We start from the raw sequence: 25,017 nt of genomic DNA, 5'->3' as shown, positions 1-25,017 counted from the left end.
ATCTTTTTAGTTCAACTACACGCTCTTTACATTTTACTGTCTCTTAGATCTACTATATTTTTTTCTGGTCCGCTCTGCTGTATTGTTTCCAAGTTATTTACGTTTTCCTACCTCGTTCTATTTTACCTGTTTGTGCTTCTACATATTCTGCATTTTTTTCGTATTTGCCATGAATATTGAATTTTTAGCTGGTTATTCGGCTGTCTGTAACACCTGCAGCAACGTAAGCAGCGCGCGGGGTTAAATGTGTCAGTAGCGCCAGCGCGCGACGTCCACTGGGGCAGCGCGCCGCCTGGTCTCTCCCCTCCCCCCCCCCCTATCTCCCTCCACCACTCAACCCTTGCATTGATCACGGCTGGGGGAGGCGCGGCGGTCGATGTGCCAAGAGCTCGTTGCTCTGCGCCAGAATAGCGCCGCATGCTTTGTCTGCGGCGGTGGCGGCGGCACACGCCCTGGTATCGGGAAAACGTGCACGTGCACGTACGCCTGCCAACCAGCCCGCAAGGTTGTCCGCTCACACACCACGCGGAAAGCGAAAATCCATCGCGTGTGCAGCGTTCGGAATACACGAAGCTGCGCACCGCACTTCACCCACGCCTCAAGAGTTCACCTAGTATAAGCAGCCCGTTATCTGGCTTAGCGAACTTGATATGCTTCATTTGATCCACTTCATTAGGAGATTATTCACGTTTGAGTCTTTTACTTTCAAAACCAAACACCCCACAATTTGTAAATTATTCAGGAATAAGAAAAAGCTGTATCCAAAATTGTGAAAATCTGGAAGAACGTTCCTTTACGTAAAGCAGTAAATATATTTTGTAGTTGTGCATCCACAGGATCAATACAGCGTTAGTTATCACAGACAATAATGGTGATTTATCTGGTTTTCAAAACTGATGGTAGTCTGAATCACACTTTACAAACAGAATGCAGAAAGTTGTGCTGAATAATTCAAACAGTGCTGGAAGGGTAGGAAATTCTAGAGGCTAGGGAGAAATCACAAAGGGAGCTCCACAGGGTTCAATTTTGGGTCTACTTCTATTCCTTATACAGGGTGTTACAAAAAGGTACGGCCAAACTTTCAGGAAACATTCCTCACACACAAATAAAGAAAAGATGTTATGTGGACATGTGTCCGGAAACGCTTAATTTCCATGTTAGAGCTCATTTTAGTTTCGTCAGTATGTACTGTACTTCCTCGATTCACCGCCAGTTGGCCCAACTGAAGGAAGGTCTCAACAGGTTAGTGTTAATCACGAACGTGGTTTTGCAGTCAGTGCAATGTTTACAAATGCGCAGTTTGCCGATGCCCATTTGATGTATGGATTAGCACGGGGCAATAGCCGTGGCGCGTACGTTTGTATCGAGACAGATTTCCAGAACGAAGGTGTCCCGACAGGAAGACGTTCGAAGCAATTGATCGACGTCTTAAGGAGCACGGAACATTCCAGCCTATGGGGAAGACCTAGAACGACGAGGACACCTGCAATGGACGAGGCAATTCTTCGTGCAGCTGTCGATAACCCTAATGTCAGCGTCAGAGACGTTGCTGCTGTACAAGGTAACGTTGACCACGTCACTGTATGGAGAGTGCTACGGGAGAACCAGTTGTTTCCGTACCATGTACAGCGTGTGCAGGCACTATCAGCAGCTGATTGGTCTCACGGGTACACTTCTGCGAATGGTTCATCCAACAATGTGTCAATCCTCATTTCAGTGCAAATGTTCTCTTTACGGATAAGGCTTCATTCCAACGTGATCAAATTGTAAATTTTCACAATCAACATGTGTGGGCTGACGAGAATTCGCACGCAGTTGTGCGATCACGTCATCAACACAGATTTTCTGTGAACGTTTGGGCAGGCATTGTTGGTGATGTCTTGATTGGGCCCCATGTTCTTCCACCTACGCTCAACGGAGCACGTTATCATGATTTCATATGGGATACTCTACATGTGCTGCTAGAACATGTGCCTTTACAAGTACGACACAACATGTGGTTCATGCACGATGGAGCTCCTGCACATTTCAGTCGAAGTGTTCGTACGCTTCTCAACAACAGATTCGGTGACCGATGGATTGGTAGAGGCGGACCAATTCCATGGCCTCCACGCTCTCCTGACCTCAACCCTCTTGACTTTCATTTATGGGGCATTTGAAAGCTCTTGTATATGCAACCCCGGGACCAAATGTAGAGACACTTCGTGCTCGTATTGTGGACGGCTGTGATACAATACGCCATTCTCCAGGGCTGCATCAGCGCATCAGGGATTCCGTGCAACGGAGGGTGGATGCATGTATCCTCGCTAACGGAGGCCATTTTGAACATTTCCTGTAACAAAGTGTTTGAAGTCACGCTGGTACGTTCTGTTGCTGTGTGTTTCCATTCCATGATTAATGTGATTTGAAGAGAAGTAATAAAATGAGCTCTAACATGGAAAGTAAGCGTTTCCAGGCACATGTCCACATAACATATTTTCTTTCTTTGAATGTGAGGAATGTTTCCTGAAAGTTTGGCCGTACCTTTTTGTAACACCCTGCATATGTGAATGACCTTTCACTTAACATTCAACAATCAGAATTGGTATTCTTCGCAGACGATAGAAGTGTTATAAGAAATGTTATTCGGAAAAAGAAAAAAAAACAGAAGAGATTGTTAATGGTTCTCTGAAAACAGATTCTCCCTAAATTTTGAGATATGGTTCTCTGAAAACAGATTCTCCCTAAATTTTGAGGCAACACACTACATTCAGTTCTGTTCAAGAAATACAGTCATACCAACAAATTCACGTAGGACTCGAACAGAATGCACCAAATTTTTGGGTGTACGTACTGATGAAAACTTCATCTGGAAGAAGCATTTTACTGAGCTTCAGAAACAATTACGTTCCGCTACTTTTGCTGTTCGTGTAATTGCCGGTCTCGGAAACAAACACCGAGCGAGGTGGCGCAGTGGTTAGCACACTGGACTTGCGTTCGGGAGGACGACGGTTCAATCCCGTCTCCGGCCGTCCTGATTTAGGTTTTCCGTGATTTCCCTAAATCGCTTCAGGCAAATGCCGGGATGGATCCTTTGAAAGGTCACGGCCGATTTCCTTCCCCATCCTTCCCTAACCCGAGCTTGCGCTCCGTCTCTAATGACCTCGTTGTCGACGGGACGTTAAACACTAATCTCCTCCTCCTCCTCGGAAACAAACGAATCATCCTCATGACATGTACTGCATATTTCCACTCAATAACGTCTCATGGAATAATTTTCTGGGGTAACTCATCACATAGGAAGAAAACATTGCACAAAAGCGAGCAGTAAGAATAATATGCGGTATTCAGCCGCAGTAGTCATGTAGGTTCTCCTTTAAGGAGTTAGTCATTTTAACAGCACTTGCGCAGTACATATACTTGATAACGGTATTCGTCTCGAATAACCCATCAGAGTTTCAGAGGAACAGTGATATCCATCTGTATAACACTAGAGGAAAAAAATGAGTTCCATTGCGCATTGTTAATGCTGTTAGCGTCTAAGGAAGGAGTTCAACGCGCAGCAACCAAAAATTCTTGAGCATTCACTCAATAGCATAAATGTCTACAGGCAGCAAAGCAAGTTTTAAACCTAACCTAACATCATCTCTCCTGGACTGCTTCTTCTGTTTCATGTACCAATTTATACGAGGGTAATCCCAAAAATAAGTTCTCCTATTTTTTTGATAAGTACAGAATTCTGTTTGTGTGGCAGTTGGTCACTTTGTTATGAAGAGTGCTTCACGCGCTCTGTGTAAACGTGCGAACGTCGCGCTCATGCGCTCAGTCTTGGCTTGGCAGCTGCTGAGAATGGTGCTCCCCTTGGATGTTATCGCCAAGTGCGAATTGCGCACAGTTATTCGGTTTCTGAAGGGCACTGCGCCGATTGAGCGCCTTCGCCAATTGACTGAAGTGATGTAAACCGTTGTAGAAATAAACAGGCCTATGTGCTTATAAAAATAGGAGACCTTACTGTTGGGATTACCCACATATTTAAAAAGTGGTAGCCTGAAAAATAAGGTTTTTACATTAGTCGTATGAGTAGGACTACAAAATAATGTGTTCATTAATGTTAGCGATAATCATGTGTACATAGCCTGTATATGTATGATTAGCGCTAACATTAATGAACAAATTTCGATGAAAGACTCGTTCAAATGATATATAGAATGTGTAACTAACTTACTGTCTAATTTTGAAAACGATATACATATTTAACAGAAAAAAATAAGTTTATTTTTGCAGCAAAAATCTTCGCCCCTTTTAGGAAGTGGTTCGTCTGGTTTACTTTGAACAAACATCTTTTACAAGAATTCGTTTTAAGGTGTCATTGTGCAAGAAACAGGACATGATCATGACAGATTTCCTGCGTTCACAGGTAGAGATCTGCACAGATGCGGATTTTCGGCAATAGCCGTAGCAATATCAGCTTTGCGAATGCAAGCCTGCTCCGATGATGACATCAGCAATAATAATTATATTGTGATTAAGATTTCAAGGATAGTGTAAGTCTTACAATTCTCGTGTAATTTTGCATTACAAGGCTATCTGTAATAACGATTATGATTGTGGGTCATCTTAATGTCACTGCTTGTTGACTGAACCATTACACTGCTGGCGTGCAGTCGCAAAAACTCCATTGCTTCAAATGATATTCGCACCGTATGCCCTCCTGCCATCTTCCGAGTGAACTGACAATCTTAAACTGGAGCACTTGCATCCGTTATGTGTTTAAAATGACCTTTGTCAAAGGCTGCAGCTTCAGTTTGTCAGCTCAGTCGGAAAATGGCCGAAATGGGTACGGCTCTAATATCATCCCAAGAGTCCGCCGCTGGTAGCTGAGTGGTCAGCGCGACGGAATGTCATACCTGACGGCCCGGGTTCGGTTCCTACTCAAGGACTGGGTATTGTGTTGTCCGTATCAGCGTAATTTCATCCCCATTGACACACAAGTCGCCGAAGTGGCGTCAACTCGAAAGACTTGCACCAGGCGAACGGTCTACCCGACGGGAAGCCATAGCCACACGGCATTTCCATTTCCATCATTACAAGAAATGGCGTTTCTGCAGTTGCATAGCAGAATTGCAATGCATCATGGATACTACGGAAGATCGGGAATAGAATACAACGATACGAGATAGGATAAATCACTACTAGCCAACAAAGAGGATGCGTTGAATGGCAGTCAGGCACATTAGAAGACTGCTTGGTATTTATTATCGAACAGTGACCATATGTGTGTGAGTTACACATGCGTCTGTTTTGTCTACATCTGACGGACTTAGTACGATAGTTAATAATATCGGCTCAAAGGACCACGGTATTTATTGTTGAAACCATTACTGTGACCCCTTCGGAACATTGTGCCGCTTCATTAGTTTGAATGCACAGGAACATGAAAACGGTAGATGCGTTGTTGACATCTGCAAAAGGCGATGGCGATCTTCCTGGTTTTATGCACATTTCTACCTACTTCCATCGTACCAGCAGGTGCCTTATATCTTAGTCATTCCTGTTTCTTCTACATTAACAGAGATGGCATATATATATATATATATATATATATATATATATATATATATATATACAGAAAACTATCACAAAGCTTTCTGAAAACTGTTCTAGGACATCCAGTGATTACGACCTTCGCTTCATGGTCCGACTCCTGCTTACGTACCACTTACGACATACATTGGTTGGAAAAAAATATGGAAACAACGCGAGAAATACATGCTTGAACATACGAGTAAATGCAGAAGCTAGCCAAGCCTGCGGGTTGCGCTGCTGTACGAGGTGCGTTTGTAAAATCCGTGCAAAAATAAAAACTACTTACGTGTTCGGGGTAAACCTTTTTTATTTTTCGACATAGTCTCCTTTGAGATTACACACTTCGTCAAATGGTGTTCTAATTTGTTGATCCCTTCCGAATAATAGGAATTGTCCAAGTCTGCAAAATAGCTATTAGTTGCTGCAATCACCTCCTCGTTTGAATAAAATCTTTGTCCCGCCAGCCATTTCTTAAAATTGGGGAACAAATAGTAGTCCGAGGGAGACAAGTCTGGAGAATAGGGGGGATGCGAAACGACTTGGAATCCTACTTCCATTAATTTTGCGACCACAACTGCTGAGGTGTGTACTGGCGCAGTGTCGTGATGGAAAAAGGACTTTTTTGCGGTCCAATCGCCTGCGTTTTTCTTGCAGCTCTGTTTTCAAACGGTCCAATACCGATGAATAATATGCACTTATAACAGTTTTACCCTTTTCCAATATACCCGGTGAGGAATCCCTTGCGAATCCCTAAAGACAGTCGCCATAACCTTTCCGGCCGAAGGTCTTCGCCTTTTCTGGTGCAGAATCTCCCTTGGTAACCCATTGTTTAGATTATTCTTTAGTCTTAGGAGTATAGTAGTGTACCCACGTTTCATCCACAGTGACGAAACGACGTTTAAAGTCCTGCAGTATCTTCCTGAACAGCTGCAAACCATCCTTGTAACACTTCACACGATTCCGTTTTCGGTCAAGTGCGAGCAATCGCGGAACCCATATTGCGGATAGCTTTCTCATGTCCAAATGTTTATGCAAAATATTATGTACCCATTCATTCGAGATGCCCACAGCACTAGCAATCGCACGCATCTTAACTCTTCTGTCATTCATCACCATATCATAGACTTTATCAATGATTTCTGGAGTTGTAACCTCCACAGGGCGTACAGAACGTTCAGTATCACTTGTGCCCACATGGCCACTCCGAAAATTTTGAAACCACTTATAAACTGTTCTAATCGAAGATGCAGAGTCACCGTAATGTTTATCAAACTTCTCTTTAGTCTCATGAAGCGTTTTGCCTTACATAAAGTAATGTTTAATCACCACACGAAATTATTTTTCGTCCATTCTTTGACAATCACTCGACTTTCTTGATTCATACGAATGCCAAACACAGAGAAATAGACGAATATGGCTGAAACTTGGTGTGCGTTCTTTCCAAAGATGTTACTAACTAAACATGACGTCAATACGCGCCGGTGGTGCCATCTCTCGGACTTTGCACGGACTTTTCAAACGCCCCTCGTATTTGACAAACAACAACACTTGTGCAACGCACTCAGTACGTCAGGGGGGTGAAACTCATATAGGGATTTCCGGTAACACGACGTTGGTTTGGTCCCAGGCCACTTGGAGCGCTGCAAGTTTAGCAATTTATAGTCTCGTGTTCCTATTGGATGACGTAGTCTTCCATAATTGTTTTGGTATCGTAGGAATGTGATCGTGATTTTTCGTTTAAATTGCAGTGTAAGTATGTTGCTATTATTCTGCTTAATTTTTGGATGCATTCGTAATATTTGATGGTGTGATGATTCAGTATTTACTTTTTTACTTTTGTTTCATATAAAACACGAGGTTGTATCAACACTTTACGTTCTGTGGACTCTTGTATATTTGTTCCTGCAAAGAAATACAATTTCCGTTGCTCAGTTTACTTAAAGGGTAAGTATATTTCTTATTTCTGTTAATATTTCATTGTATTTCGTAGAGAATCCCATGTTAGCAGCTTTTGACATAGTTTGTATTCAACTTTCCGAATCCTGTAATGGAATATAATTCTGGCTTTGATTCGTCTTCCTTTTTGCCACAAAGTACTCTTAGTGACATAATAAGTATCATTTATTGTGCCGTTTACTACATACCAAATATTGGACATGTTACAAATGATTCGTAATGCCTTGAGTGTGTTCTATTTCCCGTTTTCGACAGTAAATATTCTGTACAGTACATAACACTCTATCCAGGTAAAAAGTATTTGTTGCTGTTGTATCGACAAAGGTTGTGTGCTCACATAATAAGACATTTGTTTCGAAGTCACACAAAGCAGGTCCTTCAAGCAATTGAACATTTACACGTATTATTGTGGCAATATCCAATGCAGTAGAAATCTTCTCGCACTTTAATGCTCAACACAATGTAATACAGATTTACAGCTGTAACTGTTACTGATAATGTACAGTTGAATTTGGTATCTACCGTGGTATCTAGATGCTGAAATATACTGAAATGGTACAATAAGCAGTGTTTCTACCGATAGCACTGTTTAGCACTGTTTAACTTAGTGTTGAATATAGAATATAGTGCAACTACGCTCAGGCAGTTATATATATAAAGTGATGTGCATATCCATAGTAGAAATGAGAATTTGTTTCGTTTTTTCACTATTTTGTAGCAGTTATCAATATTTCAATACAGGATAGCTGCATTTAGACATAAGCTAATATGATTTTTGATAGTGAAATTAATTTCACATTGAGTTTTCTTTAACATTAATCAATGTAAACCATTCCTGATCTTTTTTCTCGTTCCTAATTTTTGGTTTGAATAACATTTCAAACACATGAGGATGGTTCATACAGGAAGAGAAGAATCCAGTTTGAGATTGAAATTGAAATACTTGTGCAAGTTTCCTGGATGCAGGAGTAGTTATTATGTAAAAATAAATTCCAAACACAAGAATAAACATTTCTATAAATTTCCAGCTGCATCAAAAAGTGAGACTTTAAAGATGTGGAAATTGATCTATAATATAGATGAAGGTGTCAACTGTAGTTATTATTATGTGTGTGAGGATCATTTTTATGAAGCAGATTTTGTGAACTTTTCTAGACACAGGCTAAATCCTGGTGTTATACCAAAGCACATGGAATTGGTGTTGTATCATCCTCCCCCCACCCATCTGTGTTACACTGGTGGTGGTAGTGGTGGCAGTTTCACCACATCGGGTGCAAATATAAGTGTGCACAAGACAGGTCACAATGCAAAATCTACAGTAATACAACGAAGCAGTCCCCCTTTACAGAGCACAGATGATGGTGAGTACAGCTTTTTATCCTCACCTGTTTATGATGTTGAAAGTAGTGCAGGTGTAATGGGATCTGGCGTTTCTAAACGTGATTTAACTCCAAGAAAACACAAAATGTATAAATTGCATAGAATTACAGTTTCCAGAGTGTGTAAATTGAAAAAACAGCTACAGAATGAGAGGAATCAATTGAAAATTCTAAGAGAGTTGTATGATGACAGGAAATTTCAGTTAATTGAAGAAGATTTGAATGATGTGACTAAAACTTTTATTAATAGTCAGTTAAGAAATGCCAATATGCAGCCCACAGCAGTACGGTGGTCTATACAAGATAAGGCATTTGCTTTATCTATTTATAAGCGTAGTCCCCAGTTGTACAGATATTTGGCCACATACTTCTCCCTTCCATGTCAGGCTGCTCAAGGGACTGCTTTCCCACATACCATTTGATACAGGACTTAATCCAGCTTTATTAAACTTTTTAGCAAGGGAAGTAAGTAATATGCATGAAAATGACAAGTATTGTGCTCTACTTTTTGATGAAATGTCTCTGGATGATGGTATGTACTATGATGCACACAAACAGCTAATCTATGGGTATCAGGACTTGGGTCATTTAGGACATTCACCTGTAGCTGCTAGTCAAGCATTGGTTTTTATGCTGAAAGGCATTCACAGAACTTGGAAACAAGTTCTAGCATATTACTTTACTGCAACCACTTTCCACTACACCCATTTGAAATCACTCATTGTTCACATCATAAGTGAACTACAGAATATTGGGTTCAAAGTGGTTTGTACTGTATGTGACCAGAATGCAACAAACCAAAAGGCCCTTAAGCAACTGTGTGAAGCAAATTTGCTGAAGCCCAGTATATTTCATTTTGTCATCAATAGTCAACCAATTGTTACCATTTATGATGTACCACATCTGCTCAAAAACACTAGAAATGCTTTGATAGATAATAAAAATTCAATTTTAACCTCACAAAGCAGCAAAGTTTGAGTACATCAGTACAGTGTTCTTTTTGGATAAAAAAAAACTGTTCAAAACTCTGCCCAAATTAAAAGCACAACACTTTAACTTTTCTGATTCCCATGTCAAAATGAAGGTAAAAGTTGCTGCTGCACAAATGAGCCATACTGTTGCAGCTGCAATTGAAACATATGTTTCTACTCACACATTACCATCTGAATCTATACACACAGCTGAGTTTGTGGAAAAGGTAGATAATCTCTTTGATTCACTCAACAGTAATGAGCAATATCCCAGGGATGGAAAACAATTTAGGTGTGCTTTATCAGAAAATTCGCCACATTTAGAAATGTGGTATAGCATATTGAGGGAAATAGGCAGCTGGCAAATAATAGATTTAAAAATGGGAAGAAACAAGACTAATATGTTTAGCTTCATAAAAGGTTGGCAGATTACATTACAGTCTATTATTTTCTTGTGGAAGACCTTGAAAGTGGTTGGCTTTAAGTACTTAAATTTAAAGGCGTTCAATCAAGATGCTCTAGAAAATTTCTTTTGTTGTATAAGACAACATGGTATTGCTAATACAAACCCAACTTGTTTTCAGTTTGTACAAGCTCTGAAGACTTGTGTTGTCAATCATATGAGTTTGCCTTTCAAAGCCATGAGTGTAAGTAACTGTGAAAATGATGATTACACTCCCTTGAGCAGTTTGTGTCACTTTTTGGCAGCTAGTGGTAGGAGTGAACATTTAAGTGCATGTGAGATGAAAGACACTGATACACCTGAGCAAATTTATTCTTACTCAGATCGTATCATCGAGTCTGTAGAAGATCAACAATCCTTAGCCTATGTAGCAGGCTATGTACTAAAAGCCATAGATGTACCAGATGATTGTGAAACATGTAATACCAGTCTCTACTCCTCTGTTGTGACTGAAAATAATTTGTTTACCTCATTTAAAGAGAATAGTGAGGAGCATTCTCATTTGAAATATGCAAGTGAAAGAGTCATGATTTTCCTAAGGGCACTCCATGATGTATGAGTATCTAAATAGTCATGGTCACACAACAAAACTACATGATAATTTTAAAAAAAACATTTGTTCTGTCTCATACAACAATTTGTAATAAACATGACATTGAAGAGAGACTTCTGAAGACAAGTATTCCATTTATAATATACAAATATGTGAAAGAAAAGAAATTTACAAACAAGAGGAAATTGTGTATGCAACAACTTAAAAAGAAGTTCAAATCATGTTAAAAGACTTTGTATTTTGTTTATTATGTGTACAATGAGAGTAAGCTCCCTATACATATACAAATGTTCTTGTATCAAAATCATGCCTTTGACTTGTTATGACAAAATCCGGTAATTCAGCAGGCACATAACTTAACACTTTCTAGATGTGATGATTGGATTCTAAAAGTGTAATGAATAAAGTGCTGTCAAGGGGAATTTGTATTAATTTTCAGTAGTGTACCAAACAGTATTTTCAAAGAGGAAGTAAATAAATAAAAATGTTAAAAATAAATGTTGTACCAGTGTCTTCTTTCATTATTTAAACATGATGGGTGTTGCCAAAATAACAGCTAAGTTGGGGAAAAAAGAAAAAAAAATTTGTGTGTTGCAGTTAATTTTCTTTGTATGTCTCATTGGCAAAAACATTTTGGCTACATTCATGGAGTGTCCACCTGCTCTGCTCCCAATTTGTTTTTCAGTTGATGTAAAGTAGCATTTTGTGTGTTTCATAAATTTATTTGAACTGTGCAGAAGTTCAATTTCAGATGACTGAATATCCATAAATAACAATCAACAGAAAAAATAATAAATCGGATTTTGTAGACTTTACAGTACATCCTTGGTTTGTAGCACAGATTTTTTTGTAAATGACCTCTTGGTTATCCATTAGCTGTGTAGTTATTTATTTGTGTAACCTACTATTCCACTTTCGATCATGCGAGTGGACATAATGTGCTTTAGGATATGTGGAAACGTAAAAATCATTTATATATGCATGCAATGTCAGATGATTTTTTAGTCTGATATGTGCTAAAGCTCATTTATTTCCACATGATAACGGCAACACGGCCAAAATCGCAGTATTGAGTTTTATAAAAAAATTTCACAGTCAAAAGGTGACGTCGTAATTTACAAAAATTTTCGCAATGTAAACTGCAGCTACGAGTAGTTAATGTGTGTTTTTGATTGAGATTTCTTTTATATATTACTTTGCAAGATCTCAAAAACCTTTATTACTGCATCACGCGGCCCACATTCAAAGAGTAAATGAAAAATATTGTCATCTAATTCGTGTATTTAGAAATAAACATAAGAGATTTTCGCGCCATATTTTTTCGTATTCAAGTTCACAGCCAGGCCACAAGTAGCGCTGGTGTCGTTCTGTGTTTCCGTATAATAACGTGGTCTTTGCACTTCTACTATATTGGTGTTTTGTGCAGTACGTTTCAAGTGTCAATCGCGGTCAAAGCAGTGTTCTGTACAGCTGTGAATGCATTACGTCGGCGCTGAGTGACTTCAAACGTGGGTAAATTGTTGGTGCTCGTATGGTGGCTGCTTCCGTAACCAAGTTAGCCAAGTGATTGGTGTTTCAAGTGGACCCATATCAAAGATGTATACGGCATACAGGGAAAGCGGAAAACTATCATCGCGTAAGTGACAACGCCGATGAGTGTGTCGAGTGGTCGAGACAGGCGGCCATTGAGGACGATTGTGACAAAAAATAAGAGAACGACAACAAATGGTTCAAATGGCTCTGAGCACTATGGGACTTAACATCTATGGTCATCAGTCCTCTAGAACTTAGAACTACTTAAACCTAACTAACCTAAGGACAGAACACAACACCCAGCCATCACGAGGCAGAGAAAATCCCTGACCCCGCCGGGAATCGAACCCGGGAACCCGGGCGTGGGAAGCGAGAACGCTACCGCACGACCACGAGATGCGGGCAGAACGACAACAGATTAAGTCACTGCAGAACTGAATGTCGCACTCGCAGACTGTGTCAGCACCACAACAGCATGTAGGGAGTTCCACGAGCGGGGAATTGCAGGACGGGTTAGAACACCGAAATACCTCATCAGTGATGAAAATGCATGTAATAGGAAAACGTGGTGCCGAAGCCATAAAACCTGGACTGTGGAGCACTGTAAGGATGCCATTTGTTGGAATGAGTGTTGTTTCACACTGTTCCCAACTTCTAGCCCAGGAGCGAAAAATGGCGAGGATTCGAGGATGATTCTGGCAGCCATATCGTGGAGTTCCGTGGGCCTCATAGATGCTTTGCGAGATTGCATTACTGACAAGGCCAAGGATTATGTGATCATTTTGGGTTATCAGGTCCATTCCACGGTACACTGTGTGTTCCCCAATGGTGGCGCTGTGTTCCATACGACAGGGGCTCCGCCCACACAGCTTGCAGTGTACAGGAGTTGTTTTTGCGAGCAATAAGATGATTGGCGCATCTCCGTGGCCACCTCAGTAACCAGATATCAGGATCATTGAGACTTTGGACAGAAGTGTGCGTGATCGCTATTTATCTCCATAATCGGTTCCCGAACTTGCCACTATTTTGCAGGAATAATGGTGTAAAATTTCCCTTGAAAACCATAAACGACATGTATTTATCTATTCCGAGGCGACTGAGAGCTTTTTTGTATGCCAACGGTTTTCTACACCATATCAGGCATGGTAATGTGTTGTGTTTTCGCTGTTTCCATATTTTTGTCCCCCCCCCCCCCCCCCCCCATAAGTAATTTTCAGTATAAAATTAGTGATAGCATCAACGTTTCCCTAAAAGATATTACAAACACAATGCAGCACGTATTACATAGAGATGTGCAGTACGTTCATGTGGTTCAGTATTATGGTGGATTGCCGAACATTTAGTTAAACGAGCTATACGGCCAAGCTTCAGCTGTGTGCAAGATGTGACAAAAACTTGTAACTCGGCCACATCTGACTTGCCACTGATGAGAAAACATCGTGTAGCTAATTTTACAAAATCTTAGTGGCGACTTGTGCAAAATTTTACCGTCTACTGAAATACACTGATGTCCCAAATTAAAGCGACAAAAGGAAATTTTGCAAGGTTGCGTTTATTTTGCTACAAAACAGTATGAACAGGTGACAGCAAAGCAGAAATAATGTAATGAATGCAGAATGCAAACAACTGCAACATACACAGAAATGTTCTTCTTTTTTTCCAACAACGGATTTGCACACACATTCTGACAGCTGGTTAATGTATGGAGTGTGACCACCTCTAACAGCAATGCGGGCCTAACAACGACGGGGCATGCTGTGAATGATGTCATCAGTCTCATGTTGAGGCAGTAACGCTCATCCTTCCTGCAGAGTTGCTCGGAGTCTTGGAGAATGGTTGGTGGATGCTGATGTGATGCAAGCGTAGTGCATAAGAGACATGCTCTATGGGATTCAAATCGGCAGAGCGAGCAGGCGCTGCCATTAGTGCAATACCTTCCAAGAAAACATCAACCACCCGTGCTCCATGAGATCGAGTATTATCGTCCACTAACACGACGTCTGGGCCCACAGCACCTCGCAACCACCGCAGATGAGGTCCCAAGATCTCATCACGATACCTGACAGCCGTTAAACCTTGCCGATTCACCCATACAAGTTCATGAAGAGGAATTCATGTGGTAAACATAATCCCTGCCAACACCATTAGGGATCCTCCTCGATCTCTGTCTCTTTCCACACTGTTTGGATCCCATAATCGTGTTCCACGTTCCATCCAGATGCGAATCCATCGAGAATCGGGACTCATCTGTGAAAAATACATTGTACCACTGTTCGAGCGTCCAGATGGCATGTTGATGACTCCATTCTATACGTTCCCTTGTGTGAAGACGCGTCATACATACACTCCTGGAAATTGAAATAAGAACACCGTGAATTCATTGTCCCAGGAAGGGGAAACTTTATTGACACATTCCTGGGGTCAGATACATCACATGATCACACTGACAGAACCACAGGCACATAGACACAGGCAACAGAGCATGCACAATGCCGGCACTAGTACAGTGTATACCCACCTTTCGCAGCAATGCAGGCTGCTTTTCTCCCATGGAGACGATCGTAGAGATGCTGGATGTAGTCCTGTGGAACGGCTTGCCATGCCATTTCCACCTGGTGCCTCAGTTGGACCAGCGTTCGTGCTGGACGTGCAGACCGCGTGAGACGACGCTTCATCCAGTCCCAAACATGCTCAATGGGGGACAGATCCGGAGATCTTGCTGGCCAGGGTAGTTGACTTACACCTTCTAGGGCACGTTGGGTGGCACAGGATACATGCGGACGTGCATTGTCCTGTTGGAACAGCAAGTTCCCTTGCCGGTCTAGGAATGGTAGAACGATGGGTTCGATGACGGTTTGGATGTACCGTGCACTATTCAGTGTCCCCTCGACGACCACCAGTGGTGTACGGCCAGTGTAGGAGATCGCTCCCCACACCATGATGCCGGGTGTTGGCCCTGTGTGCCTCGGTCGTGTGCAGTCCTGATTGTGGCGCTCACCTGCACGGCGCCAAACACGCATACGACCATCATTGGCACCAAGGCAGAAGCGACTCTCATCGCTGAAGACGACACGTCTCCATTCGTCCCTCCATTCACGCCTGTCGCGACACCACTGGAGGCGGGCTGCACGATGTTGGGGCGTGAGCGGAAGACGGCCTAACGGTGTGCGGGACCGTAGCCCAGCTTCATGGAGACGGTTGCGAATGGTCCTCGCCGATACCCCAGGAGCAACAGTGTCCCTAATTTGCTGGGAAGTTGCTGTGCGGTCCCCTACGGCACTGCGTAGGATCCTACGGTCTTGGCGTGCATCCGTGCGTCGCTCCGGTCCGGTCCCAGGTCGACGGGCATGTGCACCTTCCGCCGACCACTGGCGACAACATCGATGTACTGTGGAGACCTCACGCCCCACGTGTTGAGCAATTCAGCGGTACGTCCACCCGGCCTCCCGCATGCCCACTATACGCCCTCGCTCAAAGTCCGTCAACTGCACAAACGGTTCACGTCCACGCTGTCGCGGCATGCTACCAGTGTTAAAGACTGCGATGGAGCTCCGTATGCCACGGCAAACTGGCTGACACTGACGGCGGCGGTGCACAAATACTGCGCAGCTAGCGCCATTCGACGGCCAACACCGCGGTTCCTGGTGTGTCCGCTATGCCGTGCGTGTGATCATTGCTTGTACAGCCCTCTCGCAGTATCCGGAGCAAGTATGGTGGGTCTGACACACCGGTGTCAATGTGTTCTTTTTTCCATTTCCAGGAGTGCAGACGTACAGCATGTCACCGACAATAAAGGACACTCTGCCGAAGCCTTCTGCACACCGTTTGCCTCGATAAAACGCGTCCACTCAATGCAGCGATTTCACATGCCAGTTGTCGTGCAGTACTAAGGCGGTACTGTTGTGACCTTACAGCCAAATGACGGTCCTCTCTTCTGAAGTCACACAGTCTCTGCCCCGCCCTGGTCTTCGGAATACAGTTTCGGTGTGTATGAACTGTCGCCACATGCGAGAAACGACAGAACGTTTCAAATTAAAAAATGGTTCAAATGGCTCTGAGTACTATGGGACTTAACATCTGAGGTCATCAGTCCCCTAGACTTAAAACTACTTAAACCTAACTAACCTAAGGATATCACACACATCCATGCCCGAGGCAGGATTTGAACCTGCGACCATAGCAGCAGCCCGGTTTCAGACTGAAGCGCCTAGAACCACTCGGCCACAACGGCAGGCGTTTCACATTAAGCCACAGAGCCAAATCAGTTTGCGACTGTCCTGCTTCATTTCTTTCTGTGGCCCTCCACAGCAGAGAGCCTGGTACAAATGTTCTCTGTGCCATAATGCGCCGTCTGTGACTGTGTACACAGCGACTGTGGATGTGGGGCTACCACGCACACACTACCCCGTTTCATAGGTGGCATGGTTATCCGTTGACTGGAATGCCTACTTCCGTGCAGAACACTACCGTACGGACATCTGGTGGACAGTTAGTATGATTACATCGTGGATTAGACACAGGACGGGGAAACAGGAATTTGTTGTTTTAGTTTTGGACACCAGTGTGTTACAAAAATAAACCGATCGTGTTTCCCTAAGTCATCGCATTAGGCGCGACTTAATGTCAAATCTAGATCAAGTGTTGTATTTATATATTTATGATTTCCGCTATGTTTTCTTTATTAATGCATTAACATGTCCGCGAATAACAGACATGGAAAGCAAAGAAGTGCAGTGTGGACATCACAGCCGCAGATCCAACTCTTTTCGTACACTTTCATACTAAATTTCCTCGTATAATCTTTTTTTTTTTTTTTTACCACCGCCTACAGCCTTTTGACTTCAAAGGTAGTAATCGTAGCTACGAACAACATCTAAACGATAGTTAAAATACTTTACGCAATGTCTCTGCTTTTACGGAAGTTATGGCATCTGTTATTCTGTTCTTGACTTCTTCTATGTCACGAGGTAAAGGGGAAATGAACACATCTTCCTTTACAAACCCCACAAGAGAAAAACGCATAGGGTCATGTGTGGCGATCTTGGAGTCCCAGAATGCGCCCCATCCAGCGATGAGGCAGAGTGTTAGTGAGAAACTGATGTACGGTGTTGTGGCGGAGTTCCATCCTGTTGGAAATGACGTCATCGGAGTCCTCCTGAAGTTGTGGAAAAAGCCAGTTCTGTAGAGTTTGAAGGTGCTCAACGCCTGATGGGGCCCACAAGTCCCCGAGACATTGCCCTGCGTTCTTGGTCTCCAAGATCGCCAGACATAAGCCCGCCATTAACTTCTACAAAGGCAGATACATTTGTTTAAAGATTATGACGAGTTTAGCTATCGTCTAAACGTTGTCCATGTTGCTGCTGGAAGACAATAGAGCGTTTGTAACAACCTAATAAAATCTTTAAGATTTTGTGAGTATTTTCCAATCCATCTCATGTTTGTAGTTTGTCTCAACAATAAATATGGAGTTTTGAAATCAGATACTTCTATTTGAAACATCCTGGATTTAAAGTTTATAGTTAATATTTGAACAATGTGAGGAATAAAATAAAAAGAAAAAAAGGTAGCGGCGAGGATCGAACCCAGGCCAACAACTTGTTAGGTGGTGCACTTGACTATAGTGTGACCGTACCAGTACATAAACTATTGCTCAAAAATCTCTTGTGCTCTAATCGTAAATCTTTAGAGCGCATTTTACTTTTTCCTGCTGTCCATTCAGACGAAATATTCCAGGATCTTCAAAGGGGTAGCATCTACCTGCTTCCACTCACATTGTTTGGGCCAAATTAGTGGGCCCTGTCCCAGGCCCTCCTCTTGTGAGATTGGAATTCTGAATAGGGCTTCCTAACTCTTAAACTCTCATTTTTTTACTGGAAAAGAGCCTTTTTATCAGATCTACAGAAACCGCCATGTTGCTTACACAATACTCTTTACACACACTTTTCAATAAAAATATTGAACTGATCCTGTGAGCAATGTAGCACTCCTAGTGCCGGCAGGGATGACGTCACATCAGAGAATGCACAGTCGGAAACAGATATCTGCGTCCTTTTCTGAGTAGATCGTATTGAGGCTGACCATCATTTCACCACTCGACACTGGGTTTTATTTATCGCAGGGAGAGAGCTACAAAAGAATGTTTTCGTCCTTGTTATCTGAATACCAGCATGCATTCGAAGAGAAATGGCGTAATTTTAGTGCGATTGCCTGCTCTCATTCTAAGAGTAATAGCGTACTTTTGGTGCAATATTTATAGTGTGCTTAGCACATTAGCACGTAATCACCAGCCGCCACTGCAAAATCTGATTCAGTAATTACAACAAAAGTTGTAACTTAGGGAATGTATCAAGAGTATGGCGAACTATGTTGTATCAAAATGTGGTCTCAATCCCTTGTCTACAGAATGTGAATTATGAGGTCTGGCTTAAGCAGACGAGAACGCAGGCTAGAAGTGAGCCTGCTGTTAGAACTCGAGTGTGCCACACGGCTTAAAATGCCTTAAAAATGATGGGGCACAGCAATTAGTCATCCTTTTCTTTCCGGTTTTATTCGGCAAATCTAGATTTCGGCTAGTTCAAATGGTTCTGAGCACTATGGGACTTAACATCTGAAGTCATCAGTCCCCTAGAACTTAGAACTACTTAAACCTAACTAGCCTAAGGACATCACACACATCCATGCCCGAGGCAGAATTCGAGCTTGCGACTGCAGCGCCTAGAACCGCTCGGCATGTTGTACTATGCCAGTCCCCTGTCGTTCGGGCTTGTGTCACAGTTCTTTCAAGACTACCGTACTACAGTCTTGAAAGAACTGTGACAGAAGCTCGAACAACAGGGGACTGACATACTAGAACACGCATTGATACTATGAAATGGTGTATTGATAATGGCTAGGCACTAGCCGAAATCTAGATTTGTCGAATAAAACCTGAAAGAAAAGGGCGACTGATTGTTGTGCTCTAACATTTGTAAGTCGTATCACAATCACTGCGTGCACCCACATTCCTAATGGAAGGTAACCTGACAGTTAAAATGGTTTACAACATTTTGAGGTCCGCAGATGCAAAGTAACTAAAGTTTTGCTTTACGATAAGTTTATGAGTCTTGTGATGTGCCACAGCTTGATTGTTTGCATTTTTGATTAAGCAACTGACGCTAAAATTTGTTTGCATAGTGGCGTAAGACATATTTCTGATAACAATGAATGAGCAAAAAGTTTTAAAGTTTTGTAAGCAGTCTTCAGACGGAAGACCACAACATGAACATGTGATAAGGACTCCCACCAAGACTATTAGGTACAACATTCTACTGTGTCTGAGAGTGGTTGGTTAATCGATATCTCCCAGAGAAGAACCGAGTCATGTTTGTTAGAAAACTGTTTTAACGCGGTTTTTTTAACAAGATAATGTATTTATATTTTTTAGCATCTGAATGTGGTATTGTGCATATGGATCTTTATTTAATCATTTCGCATGATTGCGGAAACAGTATGAGCGCTAATGATCCAGATCTGCTGAACTCGGATCCATCCTGTAATTTACACCATACGTGAACGCTGCACGGGAAGAACAGCTATTAAGCAAGAGCGTCACCAGTGATCCACACCCCATCGGTTAGAATTTTTAATATGTTGTTCACGGCACTTCGTCCTACCACTATACAACAATTTGTGACTGCACGAATTTTTCCCCTAATTTTCCTTCGATGGTTGACTCGTGTTTGTCAACCTTTTTTCCTTTGGGACACACCAACGTACGTTTTAAACTTTCACGATATCCCTACATGTGATTTTTTTTCAGATAGAAAAAAGCAAACACATAAAGTACACAATAATTTTTTAATTGTTATGCGTATAATCACGTTTAATGATGAGCCGTTCCTTGCAATTTGGGCTAATCGAAGAAACGATTTGGCAATGAAATTTTCGTGTTCTAGAGATGTCATCTGCGGAGGATTAGAAGATATCAAAAATCTCGCGACATGATAGACAAATGTGTTCCAAAACGGCGGCTGTAGTGTGAGGCGTCCATTGCGGCGCAGCGTGTACTACGCCAAACTGAGTGTTTCTAGGATCTGGCGGTAGATAGCAGCATGGTACGGCGCTCTAGCAGGAGCGCTGATGTTGGTCTTATACTTGCTAATACTATTGGTTGCAGCCGCTGTTGAGGTCCACATTCTATTGTGTTTACTTGTTTCGATGCCTGTAAGTTGCTGTTTTGGCTTACTTTCGGAGACGCGTTGTACGGAAACAGGTAGGAAATAAAAACGTTTCATATGCCAGCAGATAGATAGCTAGTCTAAGAAACGCATTAAAATTTTGTAATAAATGTTTCCGTTGTCTTGAGACGTTTCCACATTTTCATGTATAACCCCGGCCTGGTAGCGCAGCTCTAATGGTCTGAAGTATAAAAATACGTTAATATTTCATTTCCGGACGATGATAAGATTTAATAAGTCAGAAGAGAAGTAGGTGGGGTACGTCTGAAAAGACAATGACTTTATGCCTTTCATGGCGTTTTAGAAAACACAAAATTTTAGTTAGGATTTCTGCAGAACAGTATAACGTGCTTAGGGCTACTTTACGTAGGGAAATTGATGCTCAAGTGAACATCAGACATACTTCAAATCAACTTCTTGAGAAAGACATGAAAACGGAGTGGATTTGTGAAAGATCTGCATAAATAGCTGATGCCGTATCAAAGAAAGAAGTTAGCACCAAGTTCTAACTAGGGAAAGATGATACCATCTCTCAAATTATTTTACTAACCCATTTCCGAAAAGCGACCTGGAGTTAAGCTAACAAAAACTCCAGTCTACCAGTCTAAAGCGTTCAATGCACTTCAGTAGGCCTTGATGATGCTATTTCGTAATAATGATAATGCATGTACCATTGTCATGCGACAGTATCTGTCACAGTCTTCGTAATCCAGATGTCAGCGTGTCTGGGATACGGAAAATCCCTGTTCTGTCGTTGCAATAGTCAGGTGTGTGTGTGTGTGTGTGTGTGTGTGTGTGTGTGTGTATAACTAGTCCGTAGTTACAAAAAACTAGAGCAATATCCTAGTATGTTAGCAAAAGTTCAGATAGTCCTGTACAAAAATGTCTCACAAATACAAACTTGCGTTTCGCCATAACAGCATAGCTAAACTATTATTAAACGGTAAAGATGAAACGAAACTTTCGGCACAGAGTGGTGTGTACACGAGTAAAATCAGTTGTAAGTTCTGTGGAAAGTATGTGTTGGTCAGTCAGGGAGAGCTTTGGTGGTTGGACTATCAGAACATGAAACTTGAGACATGGAAAGACAGATTCAATTTTTGTGGAACGCCGTTTAACAGAAAATCACCCACATAGCGTATTTTGTTGCGTATTACATACTGTTATGCAGAATTGTTCTCAGGTGACGGTGCGCCTCTGGCAGCACTGCCAAAGCTGCCCCCCATCCCCAAAACGTTTCTGCAGTTTTTTTCCTATAGCGATTTATTACATTTTTATAATTTTGTAACTAAGTTTAATCTGATGAATCGTTATTGAAAAATATTACTTAACTGAACTAGACTGCCTGACAAAAAAGGGAAGATATCGTTTGATGTCAGTAAAAATTCGTACACGTAAACACCATTGGCGGGTATGTGATTATAGTTGCAGTTATCTGTGACAGGTAGACCCACCACCGGACAGCATTAGTGTTGTTTGTGTTTAGTTATGTTATCAGATCTGAAAGGCTGCGCAGGGCGTCTCACCTAGGAGTCGTCAGACGCTTTTTCTATGTTTTTCTTTTCTTTTTTTTTTTTACTGTGCATATCTGCAATTTCGCTTTTGCAATGTGTAGCTGGAGTCAATCAAAGCAAACTCATGTCTTCCGTGTGACGTCCGTTGTCCACGGAAAGCGTTTGTTTCCCGTAACAAACAAAATGATTGTTTAATGCAGAATTTTACGTGCCTGTTTGATAAAGCGGTCCCAGATCAGTCTAGAGCGATATTTATTGTATAGGTACGCATTAACACGGACAGTAGAAGACGATGAATAACCAGTACTATAGCAGCGATTTAGCATCACTTCTGCTTAGCGGTAGCAGTCAGCGCGGGCCAGAGAAGTGCTATTAGCGCTATTACGAATGGACACCTTAAACTCTGCATTAAAAATCTTTTTGTTTGTAGTGGGAAACATACCGACCCTTCAGATTGACACTGAGCGGCACATGAAAAACGTGATGAGTACAGGGTTATTACAAATGATTGAAGCGATTTCACAGCTCTACAATAACTTTATTATTTGAGATATTTTCACAATACTTTGCACACACATACAAAAATTCAAAAAGTTTTTTTAGGCATTCACAAATGTTCGATATGTGCCCCTTTAGTGATTCGGCAGACATCAAGCCGATAATAAAGTTCCTCCCACACTCGGCGCAGCATGTCCCCATCAATGAATTCGAAAGCACGTTGATGCGAGCTCGCAGTTCTGGCACGTTTCTTGGTAGAGGAGGTTTAAACACTGAATCTTTCACATAACCCCACAGAAAGAAATCGCATGGGGTTAAGTCGGGAGAGCGTGGAGGCCATGACATGCATTGCTGATCATGATCTCCACCACGACCGATCCATCGGATTTCCAATCTCCTGTTTAAGAAATGCCGAACATCATGATGGAAGTGCGGTGGAGCACCATCCTGTTGAAAGATGAAGTCGGCGCTGTCGGTCTCCAGTTGTGGCATGAGCCAATTTTCCAGCATGTCCAGATACAAGTGTCCTGTAAGGTTTTTTTCGCAGAAGAAAAAAGGGCCGTAAACTTTAAACCGTGAGATTGCACAAAACACGTTAACTTTTGGTGAATTGCGAATTTGCTGCACGAATGCGTGAGGATTCTCTACCGCCCAGATTCGCACATTGTGTCTGTTCACTTCAAGTTTCGCACTGAACGCATCCTCTTCCATGAGCTGTTGCAACCGCGCCGAAAATTCAAAGCGTTTGACTTTGTCATCGGGTGTCAGGGCTTGTAGCAATTGTAAACGGTAAGGCTTCTGCTTTAGCCTTCTCCGTACGATTTTCCAAACCGTCGGCTGTGGTACGTTTAGCTCCCTACTTGCTTTATTCGTAGACTTCCGCGGGCTACGCGTGAAACTTGCCCGCAGGGATTCAACCGTTTCTTCGCTCACTGCAGGCCGACCCGTTGATTTCCCCTTACAGAGGCATCCAGAAGCTTTAAACTGCGCATACCATCGCCGAATGGAGTTAGCAGTTGGTGGATCTTTGTTGAACTTCGTCCTGAAGTGTCGTTGCACTGTTATGACTGACTGATGTGAGTGCATTTCAAGCACGACATACGATTTCTCGGCTCCTGTCGCCATTTTGTCTCACTGCGCTCTCGAGCGCTCTGACGGCAGAAACCTGATGTGCGGCTTCAGCCGAACAAAACTTTGAGTTTTTCTACGTATCTGTAGTGTGTCGTGACCATATGTCAATGAATGGAGCTACAGTGAATTTATGAAATCGCTTCAATCATTTGTAATAGCCCTGTAATATTTCTTTTGGGCTGTCTCCAGCTGCATATTACTAAAGAGGAACTGCAGGTATCTCTGGAAACACCAGAGAAAAATCCGCTGACGAATCTTTGGAGAGAGACGCGGTATAAGGGGAGCGAATAGCGTCAGTGTGAAGAACACGGAGCTGCTATTTGCCCGGCTGGACGAATCGTGCAATATCCAGATTTGCAGGGCATTCGGATGCGACAGGGGGATGATGTTGGACAGCTGGGAAGACGTACTCGTTGTCAAGGTTTCGGTCGACCGTCTGATCACCACATGAGGTTCAAAAATGGTTCAAATGGTTCTGAGCACTATGGGTGCTGCTGAGGTCATCAGTTCCCTAGAACTTAGAACTACTTAAACCTAACTAACCTAAGGACATCACACACATCCATGCCCGAGCCAGGATTCGAACCTGCGACCGTAGCGGTCGCGCGGCTCCAGACTGTAGCGCCCAGAACCGCTCGGCCACTCTGGCCGGCTCCACCACATGAGGTGGTCGCCGTATTATGCACGTAGCACATCGTACCCCTTCACATTTGCCACCCATAACTGCAACATTCTGTGTGATACAACAACATTCGTCAGAGACTAGAAGCAGACGGACTAGGGAATTACCATCGCATGCGTGGCGATTAGAGTGGAGACGTGAGCTCGGAGTGTGGACTGTTAATGAATGGCGTCGCATTTCGTTCAGCGATGAATGGCAGTTCTGCACTATCCCGGATGTTTTGGCGAGACTTAGTTGTGTAACTCCTGGCGTCGGCGTGTGTGGAGCAATCAGCTGTGACTTCAGGTCACGGTTAGCAGTGACAGAGGGAACTCTGACAGCACAATGGGCGTCACGGACATTCTGCGTCGTCATGCGTTGCCTCTCCTGCGGCAGCATATGGTGCCATTTTTCAAGAGAACAACGCACGTCCACACAGGGCCCGTGTGTCTATGAACTGCCTGCGTGAAGTTAAGTAGTCCATCCCAGTTGTGCCGATTTTCGGCACATTGTGTTACGGCCGCGAGTTCAAGGTTGATATTGGCCTCGCCAGAGATATTGGGGCGCGGAGTTGGCT

This window comes from Schistocerca americana, chromosome 1 (genome assembly GCF_021461395.2).
Source record: "Schistocerca americana isolate TAMUIC-IGC-003095 chromosome 1, iqSchAmer2.1, whole genome shotgun sequence".
Lineage (NCBI taxonomy): Eukaryota > Metazoa > Arthropoda > Insecta > Orthoptera > Acrididae > Schistocerca > Schistocerca americana.
This window is presented reverse-complemented; position numbering follows the sequence as displayed.